Source organism: Podarcis filfolensis, assembly GCF_964270895.1.
Source record: "Podarcis filfolensis genome assembly, chromosome: 10".
In the NCBI taxonomy this organism is placed as follows: Eukaryota; Metazoa; Chordata; class Lepidosauria; order Squamata; family Lacertidae; genus Podarcis; species Podarcis filfolensis.
In genome coordinates this window covers 35,005,445-35,022,688 of record NC_139612.1, presented here as the reverse complement: position 1 = coordinate 35,022,688, position 17,244 = coordinate 35,005,445, and the positions used below count along the sequence as shown (strand labels likewise).

At 40.8% G+C, this 17,244-nt stretch overlaps 1 protein-coding gene across 4 annotated transcripts in view; it reads right to left on the bottom strand.

Moving 5' to 3' along the window:
• The window catches only part of SYT1 (synaptotagmin 1), a 331,096-nt gene that overhangs the window by 138,851 nt on the left and 175,001 nt on the right, over nucleotides 1-17,244 (bottom strand). The window lies entirely within an intron of this gene.

Sequence of the window (17,244 nt, the reverse complement as noted above, 5' to 3'; positions counted from 1 at the left end):
ACCTGGAATTCCCCTCTTCAGCAACTTAAATTCTTAGTCTGTGAAAGGAGGAGACCTCATTTTCTGGCTCCATCACTGGCTATTCCTATGTTTGCCTGAATGCACTTCAAATTCTTTCCGTAATAGTGCAGGGTCCCTGTCATTGTGGAGAATTCTGTGTGCATTCAGCTGAGCGCATGAAGAATCTCCCATCCGAGAGGGGTGAAGCCATTGTGCATATAAACATAGCTAGCCTGCACAGCCCCACTCCTCCTTACATCGGTTCTGACAATAGCACCTGAATAGGGCTATGAGCTATATTACTACTGTCAACAGATAATGAGGGAAAATAAGAAGCCAAGAGGAAAGGAAAGAGGAGGAATTATATAATGGCCAGGGTATTGAATACTGTCGGATAATGTTTTTGTAATATATCTATCCAGATGAACAAGCGCTGCTTAGCTTTTAAATCAGTGAAGAACAAAACGTTGCAGAGTACATGTTTAGAGCGGATAAAGTAGTCCTTTAGCAATATGTCATGGTGCAGTTCCAGGCAGTACAACCTCAGTACAAAAATAGGACTGCTGCAAGCATGTCATTTGTGAAATGTTGCATGTTCAAAATGAACCTCAGTCCTTTCAACCTTCCTTCCTCTCTCCTGAGTGGTTCAGAGTCTGGAAAAGCCCTTTTGCTCTTTGGTCCCCAGGAACTACTCTTCAGCTCTAATCATTACCTGGATTGGCAAGACACAGCCTAGTTCACACTGAACAGTCCACTGGTTATTTAAGTGCCCAAGTGGTCTATGAAGCAATCAAAGTTATTCTCATACATGTTTTATTTATGGTACAATTGCTTTAATGAAGGCTACCTGCATAATTTTCAACTTTCACAGCTAGCTGCTCTTCTTTAATATTGCATTTTTGCTTTGCTAGTGCTAGCATGCCAGTTCATCTGAAGTCAGCAAGCAGAATTCCCTTGCTTTCATGTTCTGCATATTTCCTATCATATTTGTTTAAAAACCACTAGATGCAACCAAGGGTAGCTTTCGAGAGCATTCCGCATGCTGTATAAATAGCTGCTATGGGATCATCTCAATAATTACTGCTCTCTGCCTTCTGTAAACAGAAAGCTTTACTACCAGAAGAAATAACCTGGCTGTGAAAGCTAAAGTAGTTGAAATCCCAATATATTACTATTCTTTACTATTAAGCAACAATGGGAACAATGGAACAGATAGAAAATGAATGCATAAATCTCACACTAACCAGACCAGCCACCGGATGGCATTGCAGATCCATACAAAAATATCAGAAAGGCCACATGTCTGACTCCAAAAATGATTGTGTGTGTGTGTGTGTGTGTGTGTGTGTGTGTGTGTAATTGTCAAAAATCAAAGCCTGATGTCTCAAGATACATTTTTTGACCATTTCAAACTTAATTGTAATATTAGTATATAAATGAAAAAGTCACAGAATGAGCAAACCATCCAGACTGTGCCAGGTAAAGTACTCTTAAAATCCTCCAGTGTATCAGTATAAATTACATTCACTCTACAGGGCATTCAAATACATTTGGACAAATAAGTTGAAAATGTACCTGGATGACAACTGTAATGGCTCAAAACTGTCTGTGATAGAAATGTGCTTTTTGAGGACTTCCTACAGCCTGTTCAGCATCATATACTCCACCCAATCTGAACCTTTGTGTAGTGAGACCAAGAGTTTCAGGTTCACATGCCTCATTTCCCAACTCCGCTCCCAACCTGTTTACCACACATACCATATATTTGTAGATTTGGAATTCCTGTTGCAGTTTGCAGATGATGCACAGCTATATCCCTTCCATCTCATCTGGACATGGAGGTTCTCAACTTTATCTGGGTTGGATAATGAACTAGATGTGGGCTAACAAAAAGAAGTTCAACCCAGAAAAGATAGGTGCAATCTAGGCTAGTAGGACTGCTGATCCAATGATAAGGGTTTAGCTCATTTTGGACAGGGTAGTACTCCCCTTGCAGAAAAAAGGAAATCTAGTTTACAGCCTGGGAATTCTCCTGGATGTAGCCTTGCTCTGGGATCCCCAGATGATAAGTATAGCCAGGAGTGTCATTGCCCAGCTTAGGCTGTTGCAGTACTTTCTGGATCTGGCTTCAGCTACATATGTCTTAGTTAAATCAAGATTGCATCCCTGTAATATGCACTACATGGTTCTGCCTTAAAAGAGCATAAACAGAAACAAAATGCACTAGTAAGACTCTTGGCCAAACCCTTTGCTGGAACCACGTGACTCTTCTTTTATATGAAGCATGATGAATGCTAATCCACCCTGGACACAATCCAAAGTGTTTAGTTCTAAAGCCCTAACTAGCTTGAGACCAGGATGCCTATATGACCGTCTCCTGCCATACAATATTGGTCACCCACTGAAGTCAAAAGGAGAGGAACCTTTGCATATCCCACCACCACCCGAAGGATGGTTGAATAAGGGAAAGGGCCTTCTTGGCTTTGGTGCCCAGGGAGTGAAAGTCCCTGAATGAGACATCAATCTATCCCCCTCATTTGAAGTGGAAAGATGAGGTAGAAATTTCATTCATATATATATATATATATATATATATATATATATATATATATATCCCAAACTGGAATTAAGATTGCCGGAAGAAATACCAACAACCTCAGATATGCTGATGACACAACCTTGATGGCAGAAAGTGAGGAGGAATTAAAGAACCTCTTAATGAGGGTGAAAGAGGAGAGCACAAAATATGGTCTGAAGCTCAACATCAAAAAAAACTAAGATAATGGCCACTGGTCCCATCACCTCCTGGCAAATAGAAGGGGAAGAAATGAAGGCAGTGAGAGATTTTACTTTCTTGGGCTCCATGATCACTGCAGATGGTGACAGCAGCCATGAAATTAAAAGACTCCTGCTTCTTGGGAGAAAAGCAATGACAAACCTAGATAGCATCTTAAAAGCAGAGACATCACCTTGCCGATAAAGGTCCATATAGTTAAAGCTATGGTTTTCCCAGTAGTGATGTATGGAAGAGAGAGCTGGACCATAAAGAAGGCTGATCGCTGAAGAATTGATGCTTTTGAATTATGGTGCTGGATGAGACTCTTGAGAGTCCCATGGACTGCAAGAAGATCATACCTATCCATTCTTAAGGAAATCAGCCCTGAGTGCTCACTGGAAGGACATATCGTGAAGCTGAGGCTCCAATACTTTGGCCACCTCATGAGAAGAGAAGACTCCCTGGAAAAGACCCTGATGTTGGGACAGATTGAGGGCACTAGGAGAAGGGGACGACAGAGGACAAGAGTGTTCTTGAAGCTACCAACATGAGTTTGACCAAACTGTGGGAGGCAGTGGAAGACAGGAATGCCTGGTGTGCCCTGGTCCATGGGGTCACAAAGAGTAGGACACGACTAAACAACAACAACAACAACAACAACACACACACAATAAACTGGGTGATTCAACATTTTGTTGAATATGAGCTCTATATGTCCTCCCATGATTGATACCCTGTTTGAAAGTTTCCTTGCCATCTTTTGCGACCTGGGGAGAAAAGCTTATTTTTCTAGTACTTTTACATGCTCTGCAGTTTAATTTGACACCTCATTTCACATTTCGTTCACACTTGTGTGATCACAGTTAAGTACTCCAAAAATGGTGCCTACAGATACAGCTTGAGATAGAAAACAGTACAGAGGAAGTAGAACTATACACACAGAGATGGTTTACTCCCAATTCATCCTTCATGCATGAATGAAGACCCTGTCCCCAACCAAACTCTGTTTTGTATTTCTCTAATGGTCCTAGCCAATAGAACCTGCAGCCTTCCAGGTGTTAATGAGTCCAGCCTCAGCTAGCATGGCCAGTAGTCAGGAAAGATGGGAGTAGAAGTCCAACAAATGGAGGAGGTCCCCCAGCCTTGCAACAGAAAATAGAATGCCAACAAAAAGTAGAGACCATACTGTATATGAAATTTGGGTCTCCCTGCCTCTCCACAGCTTTTCCTGCACACTATACACCACTTATCCTGTTCCTAGAACATGCAAGATTTCCCACCTACATCCAAAAAATGTCATTCTGGAACATCTTATGAGTTCTGACACCACTGTGTGTGTGTGTGTGAGAGAGAGAGAGAGAGAGAGAGAGAGAATCTTTGTCCTTCTGGTTCCTGCTCTCTTCACCATTCTTCCACCCAACTTTCCCTTGGCTCCCTGGTTGCCTTTGGAGGAGGCTGTTGGCTAGGTGGCATATCAATGGTTCCAGATACAATCCCTGGGAAAGAATCTTGTCTCAAATCCTCAGGAAGCTGCTGCCAGTCACATAGTACTGAGCCAGATGGTCTACTGCTGTGACTTGGTGTAAGGGAGCTTCCTATGTTCCTAAAAGTTCAATAATGCCTCTTGATCCCAGTCTCTGAGAGATGTATTATTGAGTAGTCACTGGAATTGTGTGGTTGTGTGTGCTGTGTTTTTGCAGGTTTGTAATATTGTTGAATGTTCTAAAGTTGCTTAATAAAAAGCACCCCATCTTAGAAAGATAGAATAAGGCAAGGCCCTGTGTGGGTAGGAGACAAGAAAAGAATGGTTATGTTGCTGTTTGTGTGATACTGTATTGCCCTAGACCAGGGATAGTCAACCTTTTTATACATACTGCCCACTAATGCATCTTTCTTGATGGTAAAATTTCCTTACCGCCCACCAGTGCTCAATGGAAGGAGAATTCAGCTTGTGCCGTAGAACCCCCTACCACCCACCTAGAATCCTGAAATGCCCACTAGTGGGCAGTATGGAACAGGTTGACAACCCCTGCCCTAGATAAAGGTGGGTGAATGAGTTGATTGTGTATTATATTTATTACTACCAGGAGTTGGTGTGTGCGCGTGTGTGCGCGTGCGCATGCACACACACACACACAGAATATACTGTAGGTGCAATTTCCATTTTATTTAATTTGATTACTTGCTAATTTTTTTTGCATATGGAAATTTATTGTGTTTTTCTATTTGCTTTTTATTTGTAATGATTTTTTAATGTGCAATATAATATTTTGTTTTCCTGTTAAGGATGTTGTTTCAGTGTGGAGCATTACTGCACCTGCATTTGATTCTCGTTTCTAATGTTTTATTTTGATATTTTGTAATATTCTATTTAATTATTTAGAAGTTGTAAACTTACATAGCAATTCCTTGGGAAATGTGAAGCATTACAGAAATGATTTAAATAAAATAAAAATAAATTATACCTGCCCTGTATTTAGTGCACATACAAACCCAAACATTATTCTCTTTCCTTGATATTCTACTGTGCTTCACTTCTAAAATAACAGCTGTGTTCTAGGTCCACACAGCCCCTTTCCCTCATAGAAAGACACAGGAGTTTTGAACATAAGCCTGCCAAGGCCAACAGCACAAAAACCAGGCAGCCCAAGAGAGGAGGCCTACAGAAAGACGGTACTTATTCTTGAGCAACTTGGGGCATGGTGGAAGCTGGCCTGTGAAGCAGCAGACCTGAAAGAAATCCATCCTTTCAGCAGACCAGTTCCTTCTGTGATCCCTCTGTCAGGTATGGGCCCATAGAAGATATGGAACACCCCTCTTCGGATGTGCCTTTTCCCCTGGGTACAGAACAGATGGATAGGGCAAAGGAAGAATGATAGAGAATCACTGGATAAAAGGGAGGGAGGCAGTGGTGTAGCGTGGGTTGTCAGCACCCGGGGCAAGGCAAGTAATTTGCGCCCCCTAACCCGTGGATTTGCGCCCCCTAACCCGTGGATTTGCGCCCCCTAACCCATGGATTTGCCCTAACCCCAGATGTTGCGCCCGGTGCGACCCGCCCCCCCTGCACCCCCCACGCTACGCCACTGGAGGGAGGGAAACAAGCAGGTAAACAAGTGACCGGTAGTTATCACGTAGTAGACAGCACAAACAAATGTGAATCTGTGGTTGCTGGAAGTGAGAGAAACAGATTTGTTTAGCTGTAACCATGCCCGTGTTCCAGGCCTTAAGAGCAGCATGGCGAAAGGCACAGAGGTAAGAACAGGAGAAGAAAATAAAGGGGGGCAATATTTAGAGAGGATAATATTTAGAGGTAAGGGTGAGAAGCCTGGGGTTGCAATGGAGAGCGGTGTAGAGACTTAATTAAAAGTGCCACATAATCATAGGGCAGGACTTAAATCAGGTTATGGTCCTATAAAGTTTGGTTTATGGGGTGTGGCAAACAGAGAGCAGGAGTAAGCACGAGACGTCGTGCCAAAGAGCATAGAATAAATTTAGTGAATTTGACCAGATGGCTCCAGCAATCAACCGGTGCCATGTGCTAAGTGGCCGTAAATCCTATTAAAGTCAAGGAGTTCTTACACACGCTGGTTACCTTTGGAAAAGAGCAATTAAGTTCAGTGTCACACTAAGGCACTTCTAACAGTAGTTATATAAAAGGTATCGTTCTGGACTCCCTCAGCTGCTCCACACCACCAAACACAGCTGTTAATTTAAAAATAGAAGCAATAAATAATAACTTCCCCTGCACCTGGCTCAATTTGTCACACTCATTTTGTATTTCTTTACAACTCAAATAGCTAATTAATGAGCTGCTCTTGGCAGGGCTGCCCCAAAGGCCCCCTTCTGACATCTGTCTATCAGCTTGGCATGACTGTTACCTTAGGCAAGAGGTGCATCATATGCCACAATGTCACTGCCGAAGCAGACTTTGCAGGATAACAAATTCAATGATACTCCATCACCGGGTGGGTGGTTCTCTCTAAGAAAACACCTGAAAAGGTTTCAAATGTTTGCTTTCCAGCAACAAATTCTCCTACTGATTTCGTTAATTTGGCAATAGAAGAATGTTCTAACACTAGGCACAGATTCTCATCTCTGTCACTGTGTTTCCTTTCGGATCTCAAGAGCATATGGCAGAATCAGAGAATACATATGGTAACATGTACCTTGGTGGGAGGCTGGGATTCATGCAAGATGGTCAGTGGCAGCTGTGAGATGGTCACTTTCAGGGCCATTATGACAATCTTGTTGAGCACAATAAATGTGCAATTGTTACTCATTTCTTGTGGTGGATACATGTTGTCTGCTCTCAAAATAGAGCTTTTTAAAACGTAATACTGGTAAAATCTGAACCTTCTCCCAGCAAGCAGTTACTTTTTTCACAGTTGTTCTTTTTCATGCAATTGTATGAGTGCCACTAGCACAACTAGATAATACCCATGACATCACCAGAAATGCCATGTTTGGGTCTTCATGCTTGAGCTGATGTTAGCACTGGCATGCTCGGAATCAATCCTCTGTCGTAAAATCAGGGGATCAGTTTCAGCGGTGGCAATGCACACATGCAACGCCAAAAACAACAAGCAGCACCATGGCCTTGGCCCAGGGCTTGATGGTGGGTGGTGGTTCTTCTTCTATAAAATACCAGTTTGCTAACGGGGCTTAGTTAACAAGCCTGCTTCTTAATACATATCAAATTTGTTGGAACAAAACAATAAGAGACCATTTTTCTTTTTTAAAAAACACAGCCATTTCTAGTGATCTCAGATTTACTGATTTTGAGGAGCATGGAACTAGTCTCAGTGGCTGTGCTTGCAACTCTGCACATCAGAATAAGTGAGGTTTTATGGTTTTCTGGGATCAGGCAGTGTGCTGGTGCCCACTGATCAATCCTGCTTTGCTCTTCTTCTGGCATTAGTGAAAGAAACAGATGAGGAAGCAAAATTTGCTCTGCTGGCAACAGCTTTGGCTTCTATTGCCCAGATTAAAACAACAAATATTTATTTGAATTTGACATTTTGGTAATGCTTAGCGTTGTTTGTATAAACCTGGAACAATGTCTTGCTCATGTAACCTTCCGCTGCAAATGATACAAGAGAACCGGGGTCATTGCATAATATATAAAGAGGACAATCTGTAGGCTTTGATGATATGCTACAAATTCTTCAAAAATATAATAATAAAAAAATCCCCATGGCTATTTATCAACATCTAGAATACAATTTGCACACTAAAGTAATATAATGGGATCACACTCCTTACACTCTTAAATGCTGAAAAACTGCACTGACACAATCCTATTCATGTCTGCAGAGAAGTAATTCCCTCTGAGTTCAGTGAAAATTATTTCCTGGTAAGCATGTATAGGATTGCAACCCATGAGCAGGTTAGCTGCATAAACATTATTCGATTTTTCAACATCTTTGAACTTTCAGCAAAACATGTACACTGCCTCTGTTGAAGAATAAATATCAAGCTTCCAGGGAATGATAACCTGCAAGAAGCAAAGCCAGAGGCACCATCCTTCTAGAAACACAGGCTGAACATTACAGACACCCAACATATGAAAAATTAAATGAGAGCGTGTGACCAGAGCAGTTCCTCTGCCTCCATCCCTCCTTGTTGTTATTGTTGTTTCGTTAGGAAGGTTAGAATCTGAAATGCCTTCTTCTAGTGTTCTTCTAATGCCAGTGTGGGATTAGCGCTCAAACAAGCAATTTTTATGCACAGAGCAACAGGCTTAGACGCAGCCATAAGAACAGATTATGCTTGGTTGAGGACTTCAGAAAGTAGAAAAAAATGTAGAAAGATGAGGAATGCTCATCTCACACAAAAGTATGAACTGTTCATAGCACGATCCACAGTTGGTGCAGTCAAAAAGTCAGGGCAACACATTATGTTGGTCATGTCAGCATGTGGTCAAGGGCAAATCCAAGCCACACATGCAACCAACCCAGTGTGTTAGCAGAAGTCAATGTAAGAGCCACCACTAGCCCTCCCTTGCCAAACCTACTCCTCTCTCAAATCCACTCTGGAGAACAAGAGAGCCCTCAGAACAGCACATGGTGGAAGAGAGGAAGACTGTTCTGTCTGGCAAGCAGACGTCATAAGCAGAAGACGATGATGTTGGATTCTTCCCACTGAATGAACATATGCTTGGAATGCAGGAAGTCTCAGGTTCAATCCTGGCATGTCTAGTTAAAAAAGGATCTGGTAGCAGGTGATATGTAAAACCTCTAAATGAGATCCTGGAAAACTGCTGCCAATAAGAAAATACTGAGCTAGATGGACAAGAGGCTGACCTGGTACAAGCAGCCTACATGTTAATCAAAGTAAAGCTGAGTGGACAAATACCATATTGTGAATCATAAAAGTAAGTCAAGGGAACCCATTTCTAATGGCTAAACAGGAAGTATGGTTTAAGTGCTTCAAAAGAAGTTAGATAAACATTTTCTAGATATGATATAATCATATTTACATGTGATGTTATGTGCAGTAATTTCTTTAAAAACTTTACTTTCGAGTACTAAAATGTTTCTGGTACTTAGATTAAGAATGTCCACTAGACATTCCAATTAATAAACAAATCTGTTTTTATTTACTGACATAATTATGAATAATTGTGCATGAATGTATAAGGTAAGAGATTAATTATTCATGTACAAAATTTCAATATATGGCCATATGCCAGCAGCAACATCACATTCATCCACAAATATTTGTAAATTCAAAGCTCTGTGAATATAGAAAAATTGCAATTATGTATTGGGTCTTTGCAAACAATAAACATTAAGCTTGTCCTCTGAATTGGGATGCATTTCTCACTGACGGCTTGTATCAGCTATCAGTGACCAGGAGGCAGATACCGTATTAGAAATTCCTCAATTTTTATTTCACTTAAAACATAAACAATGAGGCGGGGGGGGGGGGGAGTGAACAATTAGATCTCAGAGTCCAAAACTTTCAAATTTAGCATTATATAGGTCTGCATGCATTCTTTTCTTATTTTTTATTATGAGAATAATGTTCAAAGGTTGTTATACTGAGCAGAATATAAGGGTTATGTAAACCATTGTGTATTTATGCTACAAGCCGCAGAGCTGCAGCTAGAGACACAGGTACTATTGAGTCACCTGCTGCCATCTACATTGTTTCAAACAAGAAAGAGTTAATGCGAGTGAGATTTCTGTCTTTATATAGAGGAGTCAACACAACAGAAGTTAAAAGCTGATCCATTGTTGGTCAATCTGGCAATTGGTCCGTTGTTGGGCAGGATGCTATTGATTATAGACTAATGAGCGGGCAGAATTCCACTCAATCACGTTGTGGACCTGATTGGAGACTGCAAGGATAGTCTCAGTGCCTAACTGATCAGGGTTAACCGGGGAGAAGTGTTTTAGGTAAATTGGCTTAGGTCTGATGAGGGAAAGGAACAGAAGCTTACATAACTATCATCTTACAACCTCAGGAACTTTATATTTATCTATTTATTTATTTCATAAAACTTATAAACTGCTTGATTGTAAAAAAAACAACAACCTACAACAGCCTCACAGTAGTTTACAAAAAGATTGCGTTCACTATACCATTTAAAGCATCAGCAAACTAATAGTTTTTACAAGTAACTATAACAAAGCAAGTTTAACCAGTTTTTTGTAACCTTCCATACATAACATCACCATCTGTTTATATTTAATAAATGTTTTAAATAAAATAAAATCTACTATGTTTTCACTTTTTTGTACTATGCTTAACCATAATAATCATGTTGGAATACATGGTGGCAGTGTTAATAAAAGGTGAAGAAAAATAAGTAATAAGTCATAGCTGGGAGAGCTAAAAGAGTAAAATACCCCTCAATGATATTTATAAAGGAGTGAGGGGTTCACACCTTCAAAATCATGTATTGTATCATATATTCTCTAGTTTATTTTTAAGAGAAGTCTCATGGAACTTCATAAAAAGTATTGGCTTACTTAAATAAAAGAAATGGAAAGCTAATATGTTATCTCTTTGCAGTTCATGTGGTGCCTCAGATAATATGTTATCTCTTCCCAGTTGCCTGACCTTGGGAGTTTGCACTCTCCCAATAAAGTAGCATTTCAGTGCTTTGACAAAATAATTTATAAGTTACAGGATTTCATTACCATTCCAATTTGCTGAGTGTGTTTTGACAGCAGCAAATTTAGAGTAATGCGATACAGCTTAATATAACAATCTTGTTTCAATGTTTATGTGTTGTGATTTTATAACTTGTGAGACCAAGTTATAAAGCTAAAAAAAAAAAAAATCCCTGTAAGAATGCTATGTATTTAAAATGGATAAATGAGATCCATTTAGATTTCAGGTAATAATTTATGGGTTACATTGTTGTAGAGTTTAATAGCTTTTGTTATTCATGCAGCAAGAGATGACAAATGGCAGAATTCACATAAGATACACACTGAAATGCTACTAGCCTGTTCAACCAGATTTGGATGAGAGAGAAAATGATGTTCTTCTTTGATGTGACCAAGAGGAAGAAAGGAAGTGAAAGTGAAATCATAGGAAACTTACGTCCCCCACTTCTCATCAGTAAGTCGCATCAACAACTGGCCTACCTCTTCCAAAATTATTTAGCTGCCAAAGCTTTCCTATGAATCATGATTCAAAGCACTACCCATACTCTGGTCCATGAATTCTCTCCTGTCAACTTATATGCAAAAACAATTTAACATGCTTAATCGGTTTGTGTTGTAATAATCAACACATTTATTTTATTTGTTGGCTAGGGTTGATGGTAATTTGCCAGTAGCATTGCTCCAAGCAGCAGGCATGGGGGAGTGGTCCACTGGAACCCCCCCTACCCTGCCCATCCACTTGCCTCACCACCTGCCCTGCTGCTGTCAACACTCCAGAGTCTTGAAGGCTTCTCCCCATCTTATTCTTCCACTCAGACTTGCTCTTTTGCCACCATAGCACCATATCACTGGTCCTTCTCCCAGAGTACCCTGCTCTGAGGAGGGATGCCCATGGCCTTTTCTCAGTGAAAGACAGGGAGAAGGAGGTGGAAGGTTGAGGGTGAGGGTGTGAGAGACTACTGTGGCCAATGCAATGGCAGAACAAAAGTAAGCAGAAATGGGAAGAGTAGAGGAGGAGTATGGATGGTGACAGGGGAGAGTAGGAAGATGCATGTACCCTTCCTAGAGTTGGTGTCCAAATCATCTGGAAGGGCACAGATTCCTCATTCCTGCATTGCATAATTTCTAATTAATTTGGACAGAGGATCTCAGAACTTAAGTCTGCTATAACCAAAACCCACTGAAGCAGCATTTCAATGCCCCAGGCATGAATGATGGTGAACATGGTCTGTGGATTATCCTTTAGCAACAAGTATACTTGTAGAGATTCTTTTCTCTTTATTGAATGAAGGAATATTGCAGAGATTCTTTTCTCTTTATTGAATGAAGGAATATCTGGATGGAATTCTGCCTTTGAGACATCCTGCATTGCACAAGAAACTGACACTTGGTGGAATATAAATGTTTTATTTTTATATTTTGTTTTTGGAAAGTTCTATATAATTGCATACAGGTGTGAGCAGTAAAAAACTTAGGGCATTTTTGCCTGTACTGGATTGTGGCACATCCATAGCTAACAACTAACCAAACAGCAGCAAGCAGACATTACCGGTTCTGTGCATTTCATGATCCAAAACAGAAGCAGAGAAGGGGAAAACTTACCAGGGGGTAGGATGGGAGAGAGGAGGGGGGGGGGGTTGTTCTGCATGAAAGCGATGTCTCCAGTCCTCAAGCTCACAACCTTATGTTCAGTGTTATAAAATGAAATGAAACCACTCAGGAGTCCATATTCAAAACCACTAATGCAGATTAGAATCCACACTTCATCCCTGAGCATGCATGTAAGCCACTGATAGTTTGTGGCACTCCATAAACTGTTGAACTGCAGCTCTCATCATCACAAATCGTTGACCATGCTGGAGTCCAACAATACCTAGAAGGCCATAAATATTCTATCCATGATGAAAAGGGTGGAAAACTGTGCTACTCTGAGCATGGTTTAACCTGCTCTCTTAATAGTGATTTATCAGAATTTAATCCTGCACTTCTTCCAGGTGGCTCAAAGAAATGTCCATATTGTACAGCACCACCCTGGTTTTTATCCACATAACAACCATGTGCACTGCTTAGTCTTTGTGGGTTAGCTGGAAAGAAAGGAAAAGTGGATACGGGTGTTACTATTTAATTTTAATTTGGGCATATGCATAATTTATATGCCTCATTCCTCTGCACTGAAAGGATGTGTTGGTAATAGGAGACAGTATGGAAATTTTAGAGAAGAAGGGGAAAAAATCTAGAATTTTATCATTCAAGATGAACCAATCAATTTGCAATTTCATTAAAAAGTGCTTTGCAAAGCTCTGGAGCTTTGTCCTAAAGAGCAAGGAGAAAACTGGAGAAGAGTAAAATAAAATGAGGAGCCAGATGTAATGATTCCTATTACTGTAATATAGTCTAGTGTTTATATAAAAAAAGAATGCAGGCTCCATTATTAGCTATTTTGAGGGGCAGTGAAGGAGTGGGGCAGTGCCAGCTCCTCTGCATATTGGTGGCCTTTGGGAGCATTCATTATAATGAAACCCACTGTGGAAATCACTGGCTTGCTTTATGACATCTCTATTTACAAATTTCATTTATATGAAAATGACTTCCTGAGGGAGTAGTGAAAGTAAGTTTAAATGAGAGATATATCCCTTTATGAACTATCTTTTGAAACCCTTCCATATTTTACGGAGTAGCTTGAATAGAAAGCTATTGGTAGCTTGCCCATATTGTCTGGCAGAGCTAAGTTACTGAAATGGGAAGCCTTGGTTTGCATCGCAACTATGGTGATGGGAAAGCTATAAACGAATGAGTGGGCTACAAAACCTATAGGAAAAAAAGAGACAATGACTTCTGCCTCCACACCATTTTGCCACGGGTACCCTGGGTCAGATGCTTATGGCCACAGTAGGCTGTCATCACAGTTCAATTACTCTGCCAACTCAAATAAATATAAAATGGAAATACCTATGTAGGAGTTCAGGAACTGTTGACTAGCTTTATCCTGGTTTTAAATGCAGGAAGGATGCAATATGCTTTTCAGCTACTCTGTCCCTTACTAGATTTAACAGTCTTCCATGTCAAGGGGCTGGGGGGTGGGGACCACAGATCTGGCCTGTGGCACATTCCAGTTTGGCCAATAGCCTTTCTTCCCTGAGCCTATCGCTCAGCTGTGAGCCACCAGTCTAGTGCATTTCCATGCCTGGTGTATTTCCAAGCCTCTTTCTAACCATTCACCACAGAAACATAGTGGGCCAGATTGGTTTGTTCCTCTTCCTTCCTCTTCCAGTAATCTACTTGGCTTGCATGCTGCTCACAGAGGCCAGGGCTTCTCTTCCATCCCACCCAGCACAGAAGCATAACTCCCTACTGGAGCAGAAGCAGAGCACTTTGTCCCTCCCACAACAGCCTGCTGTGGACAAGGCTGTGGGAAGCAAAGAAAGAAAGGGACAGGGGAAGAGAGAAGAGATTTGGTCCAGAACTAGAGGGGGGAACCTGGATAGGTTATTGTATTTTAGTGTTTTGTTGGAAGCCGCCCAGAGTGGCTGGGGAGATCCAGCCAGATGGGGAGGGCATAAATAATAAATTATTATTATTATATTATTATTATAAAGGAGCAACAGGGAGGGAAAAAAGGGGGAGAAGCAATTGGTTCACAGCACTACCCAAATTCCCTGCAGGACCCTGGGCAGAGATGGGGTGTTAGGCTTGACTATAACACTTTGATAGTGACCAAATATATCAAACTTCTAAAACACAGTGGGACTTGCTTCTGAGTAAACATGCATAGGATTGCACACTTAAAGCTACGGCCCATAGATCTCTGCCCCACTCCTTTGCATCATGTGAAAGCATACACAAGCAAAGAAAGATAGGAACGGACTTTGGTGATGGATCTAAAATCTAGAAATTTTAGGTTAGATGAAGTAGTGTTTGGCTTTGTTAACCAATGTGCACTGTAACTGGAATTATGTTGCAACAGTGGTGTTTCTTTTTTGTCATTGAAACAATTGGTGTTTCTTTTTTTAATGCAGATTTTTAGAAATGATGTAATGGAGGAAGTTGAGAGAGAGCGCAAGAGAGAGGCTATTAAAACTACAAGCCCAAGGCTGTAAAATACATTCCGCATACAGTACTATGTCTAGCAAAAGGAACCCCTGGCAAACCTTGTGCTAAATGATAAAGACCATTTAGGTTTCTTTACAGTTCAGTGGCTCAATATTATTATTTTTTAAAAAACCCCATGTAATTTAAATCTTAATTCAAAGCTTTGCTTTCAGCTTTTCCTGTGAAGACTTGGGAATCTACAACATGCTTTTTGCTCACAGTTCACTTTGACGAGAAATTTCAGTATACTCTGCCAAATGGTCATGGGGCAATTCATTTATTTTATTTTATTTTTTACATCAAATGGAAGCAGGATTTTCATTTAAAATGAAAACAACTCCTTTGGGTCAAGCCATGAGTTATTGTGCACCATGTCACCAGCATCGCAGCCACAAGAAATCTCTGACCCTGACAACAACAAGCACATTTTCAGTGTGAATTTATTCTTATTTGTGGCCACCAATGTTTAGAAATAAACATCTACCCTTCTCTTTTACATGGAAACCAATAGACTCTAAAGCAGGGGCCAGCAAACTTTTTCAGCAGGGGCCGGTCCACTGTCCCTCAGACCTGGTGTGGGGCCGGGAAATGAACGAATTCCTATGCCCCACAAATAACCCAGAGATGCATTTTTTAAAAAAGGACACATCCTACTCATGTAAAAACATGCTGATTCCCGGACCGTCCGCAGGCTGGATTTAGAAGGCGACTGGGCCAGATCCGGCCCCCGGGCCTTAGTTTGCCTACTCATGCTCTAAACCCAATTATGTAAGCAAACATAGTCTGTTACATAACCTGATGCATCCTGCTGGGCTCCTTTTGGTTCTTATTTAAGAACATGAGAAATGCCTGCTGCAACAGGCCAGTGACCCAACCAGATGCTATGGGAAGCTCTTTCCAGACCCTCCAAGTGTCCCTATTTTCCAGGGACATCCCTGATTTAGAGAAGCTGTCACGGTTTCTGATTTGATCCTGGAATGTCCCACTTTTCCTTAGGATGTCCCTATTCTCATGGAGAAATTTTGGAGGGTATGGCCCTCGAGCCATCTGAAGGCAATCCTGCACAGTCGTACCTTGGAAGCCGAACGGAATCCATTCCGGGAGTCCATTCGACTTCTGAATTTTTCAGAAACCAAGGTTTCTGAACATTCACTTCTGGTTTTCGATTGTTCGGGAGCTGGAATGTTCGACTCCCAAGGCGTTCAGGAGTTGGTGTACCACTGTATAGGGGAGTTTTTTAAAAAAAATATTATGTTTTTATATATGTTGGAAGCTGCCCAGAGTGGCTGGGGCAACTCAGCATGGTGTGTGGGGTATAAATAGTAAAATTATCATTATTTTCATTGGAAAAATGTTGGAGGGTATGTCTTTCACTTACTACGCTGTCTCCAGTGCTGTCGAAAGGACAAGAACAACTCCTGGACTCAGCAGGGCCTGTTTTGTTGATATTAATTATCGAGCGTATGGTATATATAAATCCGAGATCCAATGCTAGATCATCACTTCCTACCACTACTGCTAAAGTCTCTGATGCCCTGGTCCAAATTTGGCCAAAAAGGGATCACCATGGGGGGGGGGGGACGGGACTAGGAAATGGCTTTGATTCTCTGTCCAAAAGAAGAAGAAGCCTGCGTAGAAATTTAGACACTCTCAAATTGTTTCCAGTAAAAGAGTTTTTAAAAGAAAGATTTTTAAATAAAATAAATAAAATAAAATAAAACAGCCACTGCCACCGGGAAATGTAAGAACACAATAGTGTACCTCTGTTGTTGTTATCTGTCCTAGTCACTTGAGCCCAACAGGGCACTAGGCGTGGCAGTTGGATTTGGTGTTTCACCATTGACTTCAGATTGCAGTTTAAATATAACAATTATCAATCAAGAAGATCTAAAATATTCTGCAGACATTACAGCTAAATAAAACTTTTATAAGATCTTGTAGTTATGGTAGCTTGTCCACCTAAATTGCACAAAGCATATCAACTCCTACAGCATGGTCTTGACAATGTGGATTTTAGACAAATCCACATTCAGATTTTAGACAAATTTGGTGGGATTGCAAAAAAAGAGAGAGAAAGATAATGGCTCTTACAGCTATTTTATTAGGAAGACTAAATGTGATAATGCTAAATAATTATTGAAAAATAATTATAGGCAACAGATGCCCAGATATTTGGTCGCTAGATACTGGAAGAAACCGCAAACTCCATCCCAAAGGAATGTGAAAAAGGTGTCGGGCATACAGTATTAATGCACTACA